This window comes from Podarcis filfolensis (assembly GCF_964270895.1).
Source record: "Podarcis filfolensis genome assembly, chromosome: 10".
NCBI classification, from domain to species: Eukaryota; Metazoa; Chordata; class Lepidosauria; order Squamata; family Lacertidae; genus Podarcis; species Podarcis filfolensis.
Genome location: NC_139612.1, coordinates 21002309 through 21018071, shown reverse-complemented (window position 1 = coordinate 21018071; position 15763 = coordinate 21002309).

The following is a 15763-nucleotide window of genomic DNA, read 5'->3' as shown; positions in this document are numbered from 1 at the left end:
TTCGGTGAGCTGTCTCACCCCACCCACACCTGACATTATTTCTCTAGACCTTTATACATAACCTGACAGCGCTTTGCTCACAGGCTATAAAATTACCGTCTGCAATGTGCTTTGCGGTGAGCGGTTTGCCAGACTCAGTGTTACAAGGTTACGGCCTTGGAAGTTTGGGGACTCGCAAAATTGACACAACTCTCTTTTAACAGCACCTCAAGTGGCAAAGAGTACTGTGGGCAATGCATGACCCCTGGAAAAAAAAAATAGATTCAGCAGTTCAACATGAAAGGCAATTAAAATGAATGCAGCAGCCTTGTACACTTCTGCACATCATAATGAAACCACCAGTGTGCTCCGCTCTTTAGAAGTGGAAGCATAGAATGTCAGGGCCAAAAGCACATTTGCACAGCTGCTCCAGGGAGTTTTGAAGCACTCTTAAGCCAAGCCATAATGTTGTTTTCTTATTTACAATGGGGAAAAAACTTACCTTTTAAAAAGCAATATTTTGAGTGAGGGCAGCAAACATTAGATCCAAGACTATTGGTTTACTTTTCATTTTAAAATATATTATTTAAGAATATATTATAATTACTACTACTATTGTCACTATTATTATTCACACTCATGTGTTGTTTTTCCAGTGTTCCAAGTGCTTTGCTTTGATTATCCCCATCCCAATGTAACAATCTGTGCCCTGGGCAGGGATACTGAACAAATCAGGAGCTTTTGGCATTTTGATGTGAACCAGCGTAATTCATATTTTCTGAAACAATCCACAATGCACAGCATAGCTATCCTTTGAAATTCAGTGTTCTCCAAATCTTGTGATGCAGTTTTCTGACTGAAAAAGGTGCTCAAAAATTCATACATTAGGGGAAAGTGTGGCTAAGAACACATATATTATACACTACGTATGGGGAAATTGCTTGAAAAATTTGTGTATATTGGGCAACGTTGTGTACAAAAATGTGTGCATTGGCAGAGATGTTCACTATGGGTGGTAGCCAATGATGTAGTTCCATTTGTGCAAGGACTTCTAGCCTCACACTCTGGACAACAACCGTACGAGAAATAAGTAAAATAACCAAGCAAGTATTAGAAATCACCCCAGAATTGGCTTTACTAAACATCTTCCAAGACAATAATGCCCACTTATACCACAAAGACCTCATAACCTACCTACTTTCAGCAGCCAGAAGCATCATAGCCACGCACTAGAGAGACCTGTCAGGAGTAAGCATGGACCAATGGTACCAAATTGTATGGGAAACAGCCCTACTAGAAAAATTAACCAATAAACTGAAACTGACACGGGGACAAATAGAAGAAGACACCTTCACCCTGGTATGGCTCCCCTTTATCACATACACAGCCCAACAAGACAATGACAAAAATCCACCAACAGCATACAAATCAATATGGCTAACCTGATCCAAAACACCCACCCACCCCATTCACACATGAAAACAAAGACCACTACAGCCAACCACAAATGAACAACCACACCCTAGGTCAACCCCAACCTCTCTCACCACCAAAGGAACACAAGCAAACAGCAAAGAACCGGCACAAGCAATGCTGACACCAAACCCTACATATAGTAAGTGAAATAGAAACATCGCCACCCGACCCCACTCTCACCCATCTCTCCCCCCCACCTCTCCCCCCCTTTTTTCCTAATGTCTCAACAAATGAAAATGATTTGTAAAAATGTTACATGAGGGGAAAAAATGAGAGAGAGACATTGCACACTTTTGAAAATCAACAAAATCTTTAATATAAACAAACAAACAATGAAACTTTCCCTGTTCCTTTCCCCTCACATTCCAGCCTAAAATGCAAACATTTTCATAAGGACATTTTAAAAAAATTCTTGTAAACCAGTGCAGAAATGTGGCAACCTGAATTTAAGATCCTCATTCTTTCCAAACAGAGAAACTGAAATGGACAGCTCCATCCATTCCTAGGGGTTATATCTAGCAGTCGACACAGGCATAGTGGACCCACAAAAATAAAAGGACATGACTAACTTGAGTCCCTTAGCTCCAGTGCGTTTACTCATAAGTGGAGCTTTGATATAGCCCTAGCACTTGGGGCAGAGGGCTTGCAACACCCCTTGCCAAGAGGAGTCCAGTTTATCCTTTATTCTAAAGAAACTGTAGAATCTAAATTTTACACAGTACTGCTCCTTGTTATTGATGTTGTTGCTCTTGTTGACTTCTGCTTGGATAATCCAAGCCTGTTGAAGGACATACAGATCAAAAAAGTTCTTTCACGCTAATAGAGACCAGTTCTTATCTCACTTGCTCTGTGAATCACTGAGGACACAACTAAAGAGAGACCAGTTCTCAGCCCATAAATACTCAAACATCTTCAACAAGAGCTCCCGAGGATTCTTTTTTCCAGAGGAAAATGTAGGACCAGCAGTGCGACTAATTATCCATCTGCCTAATAATAAGGAAGGCAGGGAAACTCGCCATTTTCTGCAGCGTGCTCTGTCCCTGAAACCAACTTTCTTTTCCCAGAGTGCATCATATTTAGTTATTCCTCTGTCCCCGCTCCTGCCTCAGATCTGTTCCACTGCATCAAAATGAAACGGGAATGCATCAAATCATTTAATCCTTCTCAATGGTGTTTTTAGCACAAAATAAATAAAGCTCAGAGAGAAGAGAGCATTTTTCTAAATGAACAGCAGCACACAGGTCATTGAAAGCTTCCTCTGTCGGAGCAATCATTCTTTCACACAGCAGAAAACATTTTTGAAGGATTAGAGGCACTTGTTAATTAATTTTCCAGTCTGACTTCTTCGGTCCCATACATAAAACAGACAGCTAATGTGATTATATGCATGCACATTCTAGAAATCAAGCGTAGCTAACAGGAACCGCTTCTCTAAAGCAGCAGCTGAACAGGGGTTTTTGGCTTTTTTGGAGGGGGGACTGCTGTAATATGAATGTGTTCAGATTATGATTCACAGTTATGGAGAGATGTTTTCATTCATTCATTGTTCAAGCTAACAGTCAACAGTTCATTAAGATATCAGAGCAATTGTTTGGGGGAAGGAGGAAGGATTAAATATGTTCAGTATTTAAAATGGAAAGGTTTGAAGCTATTTAGTCACCCCCGCCCAGGAAACAAAAAATAATAATTTCTGTTTTTGTCACGAAGAGGCCATCAGAATCAATGACTCTTCGTTGTGTTCTCTGGATATTGTCAAAGGCTGATAACATTCATAAGCATCTAAAATCAAATCTTTCATGAAGCTGCAATGAAATTTGGAATATACATCGAACTAGTGATGTACGGACACCACAACCCCTGGACTGAGTTTTTCCTTTTCTTATCAAAAATTCCTTTAGGCTTCCATTGGAATTCCTCATATGTTTTCCCCCACTTGCGAAATGCACCTTGAAATTTCATGTTAGGCAAAACCCTGTGGCAATTTAGAATGCGCTGGCCCTCAAGAAATGGCGCTTGTCTTATTGGAACACATTGCAGTTGCCATGAAATTCCACAGATGCTTCATCCATGCAGAAACCTTCAAATACAGTTTGGAGTTGAAATCTGGTGGCAAAATCTTGTATTTAATTACTACATTTTAAAAATCCTGCTCTTCCTCCAAGGTGCTTAAAGGTAAAGGTAAAGGGACCCCTGACAGTTAAGTCCAGTCACAGACAGCTCTGGGGTTGCGGTGCTCATCTCGCTTTACTGGCCGAGGGATCCGGCGTACAGCTTCCGGGTCATGTGGCCAGCATGACTAAGTCGCTTCTGGCGAACCAGAGCAGCGCATGGAAATGCCGTTTACCTTCCCGCTGGAGCGGTACCTATTTATCTACTTGCACTTTGACGTGCTTTTGAACTGCTAGGTTGGCAGGAGCAGGGACCGAGCAACGGGAGCTCACCCCGTCGCGGGGATTCAAACCGCTGACCTTCTGATCAGCAAGCCCTAGACTCTGTGGTTTAGACCACAGTGCCACCCACATCCCAAGGTGCTTAGGTGCTCGGTTATTGGTCCTCCCCCGTCCTTTTTTAAATCCTCACAACAACTCTGTGAGGTGAGTGGGGCTGCATAGGAGTATTATGGAAGGAATAGAATTTGAATACAGCTCTCCAACACTGTAGCCACTATGCCACAGTGGCTCTAGTAAGGGCTGTGTTAGGAATAAACTCCAATCCTCACATCACCGTGCTCCACTGTGCCTAAAGTCATCCTTATTTTAGTGAATAGGCTATTTGCTATAAACAGAAGCAACCATTTTGCATGCTGATATAGCTTGCTGATGTCTTTGTCCATGGAGTTTTTTTGGCAGCGATACTGGAGTGGCTTGCTGGTTCCTGCTCCAGGTGGATCACGTTTGGTCAAAACTCTCTACTATGACCTGTCCATCTTGGGTGGCCCTACACGGCATAGCTCATAGCTTCTCTGAGTTATTCAAGCCCCTTCGCCAAGCAAGGCAGTGATCCATGAAGGGGCTCCAATACTTTGGCCACCTCATGAGAAGACAAGACTCCCTGGAAAAGACCCTGATGTTGGGAAAGATGGAGGGCACAAGGAGAATGGGACGACAGAAGACGAGATGGTTGGATGGTGTTCTTGAGGCTACCAGCATGAGTTTGACCAAGCTGCGGGAGGCGGTGGAGGACAGGGATACCTGGCGTGCTCTGGTCCATGGGGTCACGAAGAGTCGGACACGACTAAACGACTAAACAACAACAACAACAACAACATAGCTTGCTGATATAGCCTGGGCTATAGTTCCATCTCCGGATAAATATTTTGGCCTACATCCTGAAATAAGTGAACTGATGGAACTAAATGTTTCTCATCCCATCCACCCTCCAAGCATCTGCTCCCCCCCCCCGAAAAAAGCCTCTGCAGCAGGGTGGGGGTTGTCAAGGGCTCCTCCTGAACAATGGGGGGCGTTTCTAGAGAAGTGGGGATTGGTCAAACCAAACAGAGCTCCACCCAGATCCGTATTATTCCTCACTCCTGCAGCATTTCCCTGCCATGGTTCCAACAGCAGCGGCTATTATTCTTTATGCACAGAAATGGAAGGAAGAAGTTCCCACCAAAGAAGAATCGTTGAGTAAGATAATGGACTACGCAGAACTGGCAAAATTAAGAGAATCTAATGACGATTGCTTTGTGGAAGAATGGATGGATGCCCTTTTCGGACTACTTAAAGAAATATTATAGTATGATGAACCTCCATGTAGGATTTGAGATATGAGCAACGGAAGTAATTAGATTATAATATTGTGGTTACGATTTAATAGATAGGGTGTAGCAGAAGGGGAGAAACAACAACTCCATGGAAAATGGGGTGGGAAGTCGACAAAAATAAGAGGAAAAGGTGAAATTGTGTTTTGATTGTATATGTTAAAAACGTTGAAACTTAATATTATTGGAAGAAAATGAGTGGTAAAGTTGGGATGAGCGCCTCATTCCATCTACAAGTATTGTGTTCCGCTCTCATCCTTGAGAAGCCAGAGTTAGGGAGAGGTTGGCTGAGAGCAGAAGAAGAAGCCTATGGATAGTTCAGAGATGCCTTTGTCTGAGAAGTGGGTTTTCTGAAAGAATGTCAAGATGGAAAGGAGCACTGATCGAAATAGAAGAGCTGTTCTCTAGATGTATTCTGCAGTTTTCGTCTGTAATAAAACATGTGTACTCTACTTTTATTTGGATAAATCCACAGTATCTATTAAAACCAGGCAGTAAAACTGACACCACTTTTCTGTGGAATGAAAGCCAACCGGGGCAGAATAACAAGCAGGGCCTGTAATTCCAAAGGCAGGTCAAGAGTTTTCTTTGAGAAAAAGCAATGCCATTGTGGAGGTGTGAGTGAAAGAAGGAAATTAATCTCGTAATCACAAACATGATAAATTGGAATGAGCAGGAACAGTGATCCAAGTCTTTCCTCTTTTCATATTTATGTAACTGCAATCATTTTGGGAGGAGGGCTAGCTATGTATGTAACAAGTATATGAAAAGTGGGGGAGACACACACCCTTTTTCTTATCCTTCGTTGCTTCCTATGATTAAAGGTATTTATGGAGGCCAAAGTCAAATTGCTTAAAACAACAATAAAGGGTAAACACTCTTCAAAATACAAAATACTTCATACATATGCCCCCATTTTCATTTATCAATTTTTAGCATACACTGAGAAGATTTATTTGCAAGTTTTTCAGCTTATCTGGATTTTTTTTTTAATCCATCAAAATGAATTAACACCCATGATGAACACCCACATCCGTTAACAATGCCAGTTCATTTCTTCATATCACCATATCATATTACTGAATCTGTGCTGCACAGTCTAATAATAGGGTGTGTTGTTATTTTGTGACAAAGGAATGTTCCCGACTATTTAAAAATCTTGCTGCATTGAACTTTTCACTTTAATATTGAGATAATATTGAACGAATCATCAAAGGATCTCAGTATTCCTTTCTATAGAAAATATTGTTTTCATCCTGGGGACACTGGAAGGCAATAGACCAGAGACTCATTTTCTGTTCTTTCATTTCTTTTGATATCTCCCTATTAGGACCCAAATTTAAATTCAGCATGATCGCCTAGTAAATAAAAGCCAGAGCAAGACCAGACTTCTAATAATAGATCAGATATCAAGTCATTGTTGTAACAAACAAAAAGATTCTACAATACAAATGTGTTTCTCCAATCTGGTGCTTGACCTCAATTTTGGATTTCGACACAACCACTTCAGTCATGCCACTGACTCTCTGGATGTGTGTCTCCATTGGATAGACACCTGGACAAGCTAGTACAGAGAAGTGGAAATTATAAAGAGACAGAGAAATGTCATGGGCATAAAGAAGACTGAAAGGGAGATGAAGAAGAAATTACAGAGTCAATGGAATACAAATTCATTGAACAAATGGGCTGAGAGTGGCTATATTCTCCAGGGTTTACAAACCTAGGCATCTAACTGATCTTCAGTGTCTGCTGAAAACAACAGCAATACTTTCCTGTCTTTTAAAGAGTGGGCCAGACCTAGGCAAATAAATGAAATTTATATGACTACACATTCACTCAATGCACACATGAATCACATTCATTTATTCCCTCTTCTTAATTGCAAATGCTTGTGGCTATTGTGAAAACAAAATAGTTTATTTTAGAACTGAGCCAATACTTCTGAAGACATTTCTTCCAGAGAAAAGAAGGCTACTTCACAGAATTTTCTCCTGAGAAATATTAGAAAATAGGTTAGGAGTGGTGTTTTGGTTCCATTTGAAACAGTTATAAATCCAGTATTAATTCCCAAATAGGTTGTTTTACAAATGTTTTCCAAAGTTGTGTTTTGATTGTGTTAACCTTTGGCAGCGGTAGGTGATGTTGATATTTTATTTTATTTTTTAAATATATTTTAAGACTTTTCATTTGGCTATTCACTTGACTATTGATTTCTCTATACTTTTTTCATTGTATGCACTCTTGTTTCCTAGTGTTTGTATGCCCTATATAAATTCTAAATAAATTAATAATAATAATAATAATAATAATAATAATAATAATAATATAGTAAACAAACTTATTCTCTGGAGTCTTTGCTAGTCTGAATCAAGCAAAGAGGACAGACTTTTTGTCTGATCCAGCAGGACTTTTCTGAAAGCCAAAGGATCATTAAATGCCCTGTCATGAAGCTACATCAATTTCCATGTTTGGTGGTGGACCCCTCTACTGCCTAGGCTGATGCAGGCTCCCCTACTCCCTACTATGACGTAGAGATTTCTTCCATCTTCCCTCCCTGCATCTCACCCTCCTTCCCTCCCCTCAGTTTGGCCCAGGACCTGTTTTGTTCCAACTGTCACATACACAGAATACTCTTTGAAGCAATATGTTCTGTTCTTCAGCACGTGTCAAGCATGCCCAAGAGTTTCCCTTACTGAAGTTTCAAGATTGTCCAGAGTTAATAGTGCTACTCCAACCCAGATTCTATACAGCCCTATGAAATCTCAAGTTCCATGAAACATTGAATACCTTATAGCAGGCTTCCTCAACCTTGGCCCTCCAGATGTTTTAAGACTACAGTTCCCAGCATCCCTGACCACTGGTCCTGGTAGCTGGGGATCATGGGAGTTGTAGGCCAAAAACATCTGGAGGGCCAAGGTTGAGGAAGTCTGCCTTATAGCCTTTTAGGAATCCTGGAGAAAGTAGGAATGACTCCTTCCCTACAAGATCTCAGGCTTTCCTCCTGTGCCTTTCTGGCTGTGTTGTCAATGCCCCCTCTTGAAAAGCTTGCTACCAGCTCAGTCGCAGAAAAACTGCCTTGCAGAAGGGCCCAAGCTCCCATCCCTGGCATCTCCAGGTAGGGATAGGAAAGAATCCTTGTCTGAAACTGCAAAGAGATACAGTGGTACCTCTGGTTGTGAATGGGATCCGTTCCGGAGGCCCGTTCACAACGTGAAAAGCCTGCAACCTGAAGTATCGTACCTGCACAGATGCGCGGCGCGATTTGGCACTTGTGCACATGCGTGAAGCGTGATTTAGCGCTACTATGCATGTGCGAGTGGCGAAACCCAGAAGTAACCCTTTCCAGTACTTCCAGGTCGCCACAGGACTCAACCTGAAAAAATGTAACATGAAGCAAACGTAACATGAGGTATGACTGTACTCCCAATCGGTGTAGGCAATGCTGAGCTGCGTAGACCAATGGACTGACTTGGTATAAGAGGACTTTCTAGTGGTGGTTGGCAGGGGCAGAGAAGGGGGCACGGTCCGCCCCAGGTGGGAGAGACGCAGTGGCTTGGGTGCGAGTAGGCTCCGAGCTGCCCAAACGGTCCACCTGCTGCCTCCCCCCCCCCCCAGCTGCAGGGTGGCTGAGTGGGAGAGGCAGGCAGACTCTGGAGGCCCCGCCGTGCAACTCACCCCTTTGTTTTTTTTTTTTAATAAATTTTTATTAGAGTTTTACAGAAAAGAAAAATAGAAATTCTCAGAATAAGAAACCATAAGTTACAGAAAAAAGAAACACAAGAAAATACAAAAAAAATCACAACTAATTAAAAAAAATTAAATTTAAGCAAAGAAAGAAAAAAATAAAACAAATCCATTTTTCCCAATGACCTCAGATTCATATGCTTATGTTCTTGACCTCCTCACGCCTCCCCCCTTTTGTATTCCCATTTAGATATTTAATTCAGCAAATTCTTACCCTTTTTCAAATATTTAAACTTTATACCATAACATATTCTATATCCATATTTTCAACTAATCATCAATGCCTTTTTTGCATAATCTTATTAACTTTTATCACTAATTACCACTTATTACCAATCCAAGCACAGTTTCAACATTCATTAATTTTATAGTATTTCTGAAGATAGTCTTTAAATTTCTTCCAGTCTTCTTCCACCAACTCTTCTCCCAGGTCTCGGATTCTGCCAGTCATTTCCGCTAATTCCATATATTCCATCAGCTTCATCTGCCACTCTTCCAGGGTGGGTAGCTCTTGTGTCTTCCAATACTTTGCGATGAGAATTCTTGCTGCTGTTGTTGCATACATAAAGAAAGTTCTGTCCTTCTTTAGCACCAATTGGCCGACCATGCCCAAGAGAAAGGCCTCTGGCTTCTTAAGGAATGTATATTTAAATATTTTTTTCATTTCGTTATAAATCATCTCCCAGAAAGCCTTAATCTTTGGGCATGTCCACCAAAGGTGAAAGAATGTTCCTTCATTTTCCTTACACTTCCAACATTTATTGTCGGGCAAATGATAGATTTTTGCAAGCTTGACTGGTGTCATGTACCACCTGTATATCATTTTCATAATATTCTCTCTTAGGGCATTACATGCCGTAAATTTCATACCTGTGGTCCACAACTTTTCCCAGTCAGCAAACATGATGTTATGACCAACATCTTGTGCCCATTTAATCATAGCAGATTTAACGGTTTCATCCTGCGTGTTCCATTTTAGCAGCAAGTTATACATTCTTGAAAGTGTTTTAGTTTTGGGTTCTAACAATTCAGTTTCCAATTTTGATTTTTCCACCTGGAAACCTATTTTTTTGTCCAGATTATAAGCCTCTCTTATTTGAAAATAGTGCAGCCAATCTCGCACCTTATCTTTTAATTTCTCAAAACTCTGCAATTTCAATTTATCTCCTTCTTGTTCCAATATTTCCCAATATTTCGGCCATTTGGCCTCCATATTGGACTTTTTCAGTGCCTTTGCCTCCATTGGTGACAACCACCTTGGGGTTTTGTTCTCCAATAAGTCTTTATATCTTAACCAGACGTTAAACAATGCTTTCCTGACAATATGGTTTTTAAATGCTTTATGAGCTTTAACCTTGTCGTACCACAAATATGCATGCCACCCAAAAACATTGTTAAAACCTTCTAAATCCAAAATGTCTGTGTTTTCAAGAAGCAGCCATTCTTTCAGCCAACAAAATGCGGCCGATTCATAATAAAGTTTCAGGTCTGGCAGGGCAAAACCACCTCTTTCTTTAGCATCAGTTAGTATTTTAAATTTTATTCTGGGCTTCTTGCCCTGCCAGACAAATCTAGAGATATCTCTCTGCCACTTCTTGAAACAGTCCATCTTGTCTAAAATTTGCAAAGATTGAAACAAAAATAACATCTTTGGCAATACATTCATCTTTATAGCCGCAATTCTGCCCAACAAGGAGAGCTTCAGGTTTGACCATATCTCTAAATCTTTCTTCACTTCTAACCAACATTTCTCATAATTATCTTTAAATAAATTTAAGTTCTTAGCAGTCATGTTAACCCCCAAATATTTAACTTTCTTTACTTGCAACTCACCCCTTTGGGCAGCTCGCTCTACCCTCATCCCACCCCTATGGGTTGCTCGCTTGCCCCCCCCCCCCCGAGACACACCACGTCAGGCAGCCAAGCGGCTTCCTCTGCCGCTGGTGGTTGGTACCTATTGGGATAGGTGGGGTGGAAGGCAGGGAGCCCAACAGTAAGTTGAGTCAATGACAGGCAGATCCAACTACTTTTGCCTCCATCTTCCTCCCTGCTAAGTTCTACAAGGTCAAAACTGAGACTAAAGAGGAAGATGAGAGCCAGCACCATCCCCTCCACTGAAGGCAGCTGGGGGAGATTACTGAGGACACCCTGGAGGGCTGACGAGGCAGTGCTCTATTAGTTGCCCAGCACCCACTGTGGCTTCCTATAGAGTAAAGAGGTCTCCTTTCTGTTTTCTGCAAGTAAAAGGTTGCCTGCCATGGAGCAAGCGTTTGGGGGATGCATCTATCTTGTGCAGAGATCCTTTGTGCTTTCTGCCTAAGAAACCTTTCAGTGGGCAAATGCATACATTTCCCCTTCTCTCATGTCACTCTGTTGATTTCCAGGCAGTGTAGCTCGTCTCATAATGGTGTGGTGTGACATGCACTGGAAGGTACTAAATCATATTCACTTTCCATGTGTGTTTGTGTCAATCATCAGTGAGGGCGATACATATTCTCCACCTCCCTCAGCCAACCGTGCGAGGTGCTTTTTGCTTGTCATGATGTCTCAAGATAAAAAGAAATCTTTCTTTGCTCCTGGTGAATAGTCTGTCTATTTATAATGCAGGTATTAATGTTTGCCATTATCACCTTTTCCCTGTCGTCAGCTTAGAAGTCGGGTTTTCCCCATTATTCTGTGCTCACTGCCACCCATTCTTTCTTTCCTGGCATGCATTTGTCCTTCAAAAATTGCTCATGGTGCATTCAAAGGTTTGTGTATTTTTCCCAGTTTCACTTCCGCTATATACTCTGCCTTTAATATGCCTTCTTTGTGCAACTCTGTGGGGTTGCTCACCCTGGCCTTGTCCCTGAGCAAAAGTCCCCTCTTGTGTCATCCTCATCAGTGCTTGAATAGCTATGGATTAATTGCCAATTGCTCCCTACCATCTGTGAATATACTCCATCTCAGAATGAAAGGCAAGCTATGCTGCTTAGGGTCATGGCACAAGTATGAATGAGCATTTTAGAAATAATTTGCATGAGTGAGAGTAATGGCATGTTGGTATTGCTAAGGCCACTGGGCCAACAGTTCACCCTAGGGGCATATTTAAAGTCAAAATGATTGCATTAGTCATTTCATTGAGCAATGGGGACTTTCAACGTAATTACTCAGAAAATCCCCAGAGATTTGTTGTCATTTGTTGGACAAATTGTAATATGGATGTGCTCAAATATATGCATATCCAGTTGAACATGGTCTTTTCTGATGGGGAGAGGATTTCTGCAGGTCTCTCTACTAGCAGAAACATTTTAACACGTGGTCTTCCAGATGATGTTGGATGACAGCTCCCACCATTCCTGACTATTGATCCTGCTGGTTGGGGGCAGATGGGAGTTGAAATCCAATGGCAAATGAATGGTCATAGGTTCTCCATCTCTGCTTGCTTCTATGGCAGGTACCAGAGAATGAAGCAGTGGTGTGTGGTCAGTAGACTAGGGGGCAAGGCTAGACCCCTAAATGTACCCCTGGCACCTCCTCCCCAAAGCCCAGGAAGCTTCTGCTCAGCTTAGGGAGGGGGGCACAATGTTCTGGCGTGGTTCAAAAGCCCTCCTGCCACCTTCCCAAAGCCTGCTTGGCTTTGGAAAGGAGGCAGAATCCTGTCAGAGCCCTGGCACCTCCTTCCCAAAGCCCAGGAAGCTCCTGCCCACCTTAGGGAGGGAGGTGTGATGCTCAAGCATGCAACGTTAGGACCTCAAGATGTCCCATGGACGACATCACCCCTCAATTGCCCTTGCAAGCTAGTGCCTCTGGTCCTAATGAAACATTTCACCACACACCACTCGAACAAAGCTGGGTGGTTATATAGGTAAAGCATGCTCGCTCCCTCAGAACTGTTTCTGCACCCAAAGCTCTTAACTTCCATTGGCATTTGGTAAGGAGCTGTCTCTAGTGGCTGAGGTTCATGGTATCTCCACACAGGGCTGGGAAAGACTACTGTCAAAAATTCAAAAATTCTCATAAGAATTGGTTGGATCAGCACTCCTAGAGCAGCTGCCATCTCGTCGGCTGAGGAGCTGACGGTAACATCTGGAAGATACTTGGTTGGCAAAGGCTAATATGTGGAACAGAACTTAGTCACAATTTTTCATACTTCTGGCATGTTTCCACTTACAGTGGTACCTCTAGATACAAATGGGATCCGTTCCAGAGCCCCGTTCGCATCTAGAAGCAAACGTAACTAACGACAGCACGTCTGCGCACACGCGCATGTCACTTTTCCCCGCTTCTGCGCATGAACGTGACGTCATTTTGAGTGTCTGCGCATGCGCAAGCGGCGAAACCCAGAAGTAATGTGCTCCGTTACTTCCGGGTTGCCGCGGAATGCAACTCGAACGCGCTCAACCCGAAGCGCATTCAACCCGAGGTATGACTGTACAACATAGTTCCCAGTGCAAAAAAGCCTATTTTGAAAGCAAGTATGTTTAGAAATGTATAATTTGAGGGGAAATGCATTTAAAAATATATATTTTAATATGCATTTAAACTAGGTGGGGTTAATGCAGTTGCGTGGCAAGGTCCCAAACCCTCCCAGGAAGTGGAATAAAGACACGTGAAACAGTATTTTAGGTTAATGGGCAAAAAGAGCCACAACTTTATTGGTTACAGAATGTGAGTGGTATTGGCTTAGGCACTGGAAACCACACGACTGTATCTGACACCTGCCCGTCCACAGGAAGTCTTGGAAGGGTTAACCACCAGTAGGGGGAGTCCTGCTGGTGCACATCAACTAGGAACTCCCCCAGGGTCACCGCTAGGGGTCGTGCCATGGCCCTACCCATAAAGTCTGGGGCTTTGGAGAGACCATGCCCCTCAGATTCCTTTAATGGAATACCCCTGACCAGGGAGAAAAAGGGGGCAAGTCCTCAGCCACGGGCAGTTTTAAATAGCCTGCACCAAGCCTCTGGACCACCCAGATTGGACGGCCTAGGGATGACATGGTCAAGGACCCTCCAATGGCGCAGGGGCTATCCTGCCCCATGTGCATGGGGAGGGCTTGCTTCCAGCCCACAACGTCATTTCCCCGGGAATGGGAAATGGCTAAACAGGACAGAATAAACTTGTGAACACATGTGAAAGTGTCATGGACTTACTGGTGTCTGGAACACAGCTCTTTCCCTAAGCACAAGGCAGCTTCTGCTGTGGCTGTGGGAAGTGAGCACATTTCATGCTCACTTCCAACGCTGACTGCTAAAAGGATCACATTTTCATGGCTTGGCAAAAATGTCGAAAGCCAGCCTTATGACACAAACGTTTATGACATTCAGTAGCAAATCACAATGCAGTGATTATCCAAAAAGCTGTACTTTTCATAATTTCAGATCTCTTTTCAGCTGTCCTAAATGCTGTCATTTACTGGTAAATGATGGAAATGAGAATGAAATGGGGTCATCTAGCGAAGGCATTTGGACGCTTCTCAAGAAGTACAACTTAGAATCTTCTGTCAAAAAGTTCTTACTTTTTTCTCGTTGGCATCCTAAAATCTTTGTATTATCCATTAAGCACTGACGTTCTCTGGGTCCCATGCACACACTTCTGAATTTTGACTGGACCCAGCACTTTTGCACAGTGTATCCGTACTATAAAACAGGGGATTCATTTCTTGATACTTTGCTATGGTTTTATGAGTGCTCCTTGACAGATAGCTGTAAAAAAAGCCCTTTCAATCTTTATCAGTCCAATATATTCACAAATGGTTCTTCCAATTGACCTTCAGATGGGATTTCCACAAGCACTTTGGTTTCTGGCCAGTTCAGTACTTCTCCAAAGTGCTCAATCCCTCATCATTTCTTCCTGCTGAATTGTGCATATTGCTGCTAGCAGAGATGGTAAAAGGAGGTTCAATGCATGCATCTTTTCTTCCTCATTTCACTTTGCAATATTAGTGGTGGTAGCGGGGAGATTCACACGTGTGGAGTTGCATCCAGAGTAGTAGTCACAACCACAATCCCAACACCAGCAATGCTACAGTTTACCTGGACATGTCAGCGGTGAGGTTGGGGCTGCATGGACGCATCAGTAGAGCCCACCCCACCCCTGCCCTATCCAGATAAACTACAGCAATGCCAGTGTTGAATAGGTGGCTTGGTGACTACTGCCACCCTACTGGAGGGTCCAATACGTTGCACTAGTGACTAGACTGATGATGGAAATACACTACCGCCAACATATGCCTCCAGTGTTCAAAAGCCAGGTTCAAGTTTCTTGTATTGATTTTCAAGGTTCTGAACGAGTCCAGGACTGCCTAACGCCTTATATTGAAGTATAATACAGGTGTTGAATACAGCACAATATATTATGGGCAGTCCCGTGAATCCACTGAATGAAATAGCGGAAGATCAGGCAGAAGATATAGTAGCATGGTTAGTCGCACCAACAGGGTAAAGAACAGCTTCTATCCGTGGGCTGTTAGGCTGCTGAATGAAAAGATAACAACAGGGCAACTGACTTTCGGGTTTGGTGTGCGTGCGTCAGTAAATGAGGGGAATTAAGACTAAGAGAGCGGAGTGGGGGTGCTTGTGTAATCTCACTGTATACAAGTTGTACAAGTGACAATAAAGTATTTCAATTTTGATATCTGTGCCCGATCACTGAGATCTTTGGAAACTTCTTAGCAGTCCCTCCATGGCTCACATTCACAGGTCATATCCACCAGGAGCCATGTATTATGGGCTCAATGTTAAGAAGCTCCCTTCCACCTGAGGCCAGACAGGCCCCCTCCCTGTTGGACTTTTGCCGTCTACTGAATAATAATAATAATAATTT